At 41.1% G+C, this 5,035-nt stretch overlaps 1 long non-coding RNA gene across 1 annotated transcript in view; it reads right to left on the reverse strand.

Moving 5' to 3' along the window:
- Positions 1–4,047: 4,047 nt before the first annotated feature.
- LOC125483658 overlaps positions 4,048–5,035 on the reverse strand; it is a 103,591-nt gene continuing 102,603 nt past the window's right edge. Inside the window, exon 3 of the long non-coding RNA XR_007262603.1 lies at positions 4,048–4,178. This is a non-coding gene — a long non-coding RNA (uncharacterized LOC125483658). The remainder of the gene's footprint in view (positions 4,179–5,035) is intronic.

A 5,035-nucleotide genomic window follows, 5' to 3' on the forward strand; every position in this document is an offset into this window, starting at 1 on the left:
TATAGGATATTTATTCCTATACTTCAGTTTCAGTCAAGTGCAGAGAATCATATTGTAGAAGTTATGATATGCAACAGTGATAATGTGCTATACAAATTTGTAAAATGATTAAAAGTTACAAGAAGTATTTGGAACACTACGCTATTCCTTTTTTCCTCAAGTAGGCAACATGGAACTCTGCACTTAATCTAATATTATCTAACATGTTGATTGAAAATTTGAGAAAACTATTATATAGAGGAAGTACAAAATAAATTGGCAAATACGTTATGCAATTCTATGCAGAAAATCAAGAATTGAATATATAAATATTGAATATTTGATTAACTAAAACGGTTATTTTTTCAAGTATTCTATTTACTGTTTGATCATAGGCATAAATTATAGCTTTAGTAAAGGCACATACCTTGGGTAGCATTTAATGGAGGCAAAGGGGGGTCTCATCTGCCAACTGAGAAACCAGCAACAGCCCCGCATCACCTATTTTAGGATGATTAAGTATACTAAGTGCCACTCAGGCACTCAACTGGACAGCAGAGAGCCTTCCACAGGTTCACAAAAAAGGTGCTGCCAATATGACACCTGAGGCCCAGGGCTGTCACTGAATCCCAAGCCACAAACAGTGATGCAGTGAAGGGGCATAAAAATCAGCAGCAAGGGCAAAGATAGCTTTCAGTGGCCTTTCCCAAAGAAAGGCACATCCCTCAATCAAGTACAGACTGCATTTAAACAAAGTCTACCTGGGCTATTATGCCAATGATCATTAATTGCCCACTTAAAGGCCATAATTCATGAAGGTGACATTGTGGCAGGGCTCCAACCTGATTAATTGACCCTCAATTAACATGTCACATTCAACATGCTACAACTAGCACCACAGTGTAACCTAAAAGTTATTTTCACTGAAAAAGAAAATAACTAGAAAAATACCATCCATATATTTACTTCAAAATCTGAGATGGCAAATTTATGTAAGGATACCTGCATTTTCATTGTTCCACAGCTGCGTCTCCACCATCTAACATCTCTATGCAATGCACTATAAAGGATGACAAGCAGCCTATTTATAACCATCTTTGCAGTGCTACTCCGAACCAACCACAAAGATGCACAAAACAACCCAAGAGGTCACTTCCTTGCCATATTCTTTGCTTCCAATGGGTGCAAATGCATATACAGTATACAGCTATAAACAGGATAGCTGATGAACTGCCAGATGAAGTAGCGGAGGCTGTATAATTACAACGTTTAAAAGGTATCTGGATTGGTATATGAATGGGAAGGGTTTAGAGGGATAAGGGCGAAATGCTGGCAAATGTGACTAAATTAATTTAGATCAGCATTGGAATGAAGAGTTTGTTCTGTGCTGTGCATCTCCATGACTCTATTAAGCCAATTTTTAAAAATTAAACAAGAAATCCTACTAAGTTTAACAAGTTATTTTTCTTACATGATATACATCTTTTTAATTTTTTGGTATTTATTAGGTATTTCTCACTCATTCTGCAAATATATTTATGAGAGCTATCGACACAAGTGTCAGCAAGTGCAGCCTTCCATGATTGTCATGTACACATCTCTCTTTGACCTGAACATAATGTACATAGATCAATAAACAGTTCTGGTTACCGAGACATCTCTCTCCGCCTAGCTTCAAACACATTATTGCATGAAACACCCAATATGGATAACAAGGTGCAGGGCTGGATGAACACAGCAGGCCAAGCAGCATCTCGGATTCTCCAGCAGCTGCAGTTCCTACTATCTCTGACCCAATATGGATACTTCTGTTTCAAGAACTAAAATTGAAACTTCCAAAGAGCTGAGAAATCAGCCTTTTGTTTCTCATTACATGAAATGAATGCACAGAGCAAAAGACTTTTTAGCACCTGATGAGCATGGAAGATGGCAAATGTGAAAATCTGTGCCCGTTGGCATGAGTGCACCGTGGGTCATTTTCTTGAAGGCAGTACGGCAATCTATGAGCAATGTGAACTGAAGGCCAACTGATACAGGCCTATTAAAATCTAAAATCACAGGCTAGCTAACCAGAATGTTCCAGTCAGCCTCTGACTCCTGAGGTGTGGGGATATAACACAGCAAACTGGACATGGCTTCAGGACAGTGGTCTAGTGAAGCAAGTCGACTTCTGAGGCCTTCCCTACTTAACTGCCTACACCTGCATCCACAGGGTAGCCTATGAAGAAGATATAGAAAGGTAACTTGGCTGCTGCGTCTATTTGTTTTATTTAGAAGTTTCAAAAGTTGTAAAGATATTGAGATGTACTTTCTCCCTAATTTGAAAGGCAGGCTGCTTCTTCTTCCATGCTGGAGAGCCCACCATCTAGCCGCTAATTGATCACTTCAGGATGAGAGTTCCCCACGTAGTGTGGGGCAACCCTGATGTATCAGATCTGACCGTACGTCCTGCCCCAAAGTCCTTTAGGGAAGAAATGACCAACAACAATGTCATTGACCTTGAACTACCTGTGAATGGATGGCTCACTCAGTTGAAGGGCAATTAGGAACAGATAACAAACAATAGCCTTGTAAGCATCACCAACAATGCCATCGCAGAATTAAAAACAGCGCTGACCTACACCCTGAAATGCATAGTTTTCAATTTGTAAGGATGTTATCAAACTAATGATCTTACATTAATTCTAAAGTTGGACACTCATTAATTCAAAAAGCTTCTATCTCCATTTATTAAAATTAAATATAATTAATACAGTTAGATTATAATTAAGATGAGCAACTTCTCCCTGTAGATGACAAAGTGTCATCAAACATTGCCAAACAACTGTTCATATCTTGAATGACAGATTATGTAACAGAGGCTGTTAGGTTCTTAGATTCACCAGAGAAAGTCACTTGAGCAGTTGCTAGATTGTTTTCTAATCAACCTGTTCAGAATATTATTACACATCTCTGAGCTGCTGTGGTGAGATTCTGGATACTAATCCAGTGACATTACCATTATGCCACTTCTAATGTTAAAAACACACAGCAGAAACCTGTCCATAGCTTGTAAATTAAAATGTGCTCTTTCATTCTAAAGGAATATATGGTGACTAATAAGGAATCAAATATAAGCATCTGTAGGAATGAGGAATAATCCAGTAAAACAGGGTGAAAACTGGGGGACATAGGGAGGAAGGAGGTCATAAAGTGACCCTGGTTGCTATGCATCCGTTCATCTCTCACACAACTGCCACCAATGTCTCAAGCAGCTCATCCAACATTGAGCTCAAACTGATTTTATGATCTAACATTTCTCAACAACTGCATTTTAAAACCCACTGCTCAGAAGCCCATTAGGACATGTTTCCTGGTCAGCTAGATTAGAAGGTGATCAGGCCTTTGGCACCAGGTCAGAGACAGGGGTGGAGAGGAAAAAGGGATTAGAAAAGACTGGGGAATGGGAGATGGGGACGATAGAAATGGGATGTTGGTAATGGTTAGGTCGGGGAAGCACCAAATAGTGGGCAGGCAAGGCAGTTTGAGTTCAGTATTTTAACAGCTCATTGGGGTAACTGTGCGTGCAACTCTCATACCATAGTTTAGGGTTCGTTTACCCCGTGTGTATTGTATGCTAAATTTGAATACGGTTGTTGGGTATAATGTACACCAATACAGAATTCTTCTACACTATCTTTACAAAGTAATGCTGTCTTTTACTTTTACATTATTTTTGATTGTGGACTGAATTGGGAAATGGACTGCTTTTTAACAAAGTGAAGATGGGTTTACTGTACTTTTACAAAGCAAGTTACTGAACCTCATTGCAAGTCGTGTTAATGTTACTCCCTTGCAAGCAGTGGAGAAAGGGGTAAATAGAAAGGACAGCACCAAGGTGTGTATACAATGTCTTATGCAGTACCGAGCGCAAGACAATATCATTTAAAAAATGCAAAAAATGTTTAGATCCAGCGAAGGGGAATATAAATGAGGGAGCAGAAATTGGGCCAACAAGAAATCTCAAGTGGCACAAACTCTGCTGTAATTATAATAATGGTTATTTCGACCAACCAATTTAACCACATACCTTGGAAGCCTGGGGAGTGGAAATAACATGCACTGTGCTGGGCTTGACTCCATTAGGTTTGGATCGTTTGTAAAGAGCAAATCTGCTTTTCCTGCGCCCTCTGTCTCCATTTGGAAGAGAACCATTGTATCTGTGCACAAAACAAAAGTTGCAGTAAATTTCTATTATGAAATAACTATCAAATAATTTGGCCTTTATCATATCATTTAAGATGGCGGCAGAGTAAGATGCTCCAGCTCCTCTGCTCACCAGCTCCATTTCCTTTTTTTTCTTTTTTTCCCCCTCTTGCTGAAGTTTTTCTTCCACACACCTCACCCAAACTTTTAACTTCTTAAAGTACCCTACTTGGAATGGAGAACAGAGTCCAAGACTAGCACAGCATGGGAGATGAGCCACAGCTGTAGGGGCCGAGTCCCATTAGCGAGTCACAGGCGGAACAGGAAGAGAGCGAACCCGGGCGAAGTGCCAGAAGTGAGCTGAGTCCCAGAGCGGCAGCAGAGCAAAACCGGATGCGAGCCGCAGTCAGAATGGTGGGCCGAGTCCCGAAGGCGAGTTGCAGCCAGAGCGAGAGCAGAGCAAATGCAGACGGAGCTGGGAGCTGAGTCGCAGTCACAGCAGAGGCAAGCCCAGGCCAGCCGGGGAGACGAGTCCTGGAGGCAAGTCCTGGACGGAGGCCAGCGCATGGTGGCAGTGAGGCCTCATGTTCTGAAGCCCGGCGGGTACGGACTCAGTGAAAGAGGACCATAACCTGAGTACTTTGAAGACAGAGATAGTAGGAACTGCCGATGCTGGAGAATCTGAGATAACACGGTGTACAGCTGGATGAACACAGCAGGCCAAGCAGCATCAGAAGAGCAGGAAAGCTGACGTTTTCGATCTGGACCCTTAAAATACTAACAAATTTTCTGTTATCTGAGCATTTTTTTGGCCGACACCTATATCCTGACTATTGATTTGTAACCATCCCACAGTCGTCAAGGTTTTTTG

This window comes from Rhincodon typus, chromosome 8 (assembly GCF_021869965.1).
Source record: "Rhincodon typus isolate 14 chromosome 8, sRhiTyp1.1, whole genome shotgun sequence".
NCBI lineage: Eukaryota > Metazoa > Chordata > Chondrichthyes > Orectolobiformes > Rhincodontidae > Rhincodon > Rhincodon typus.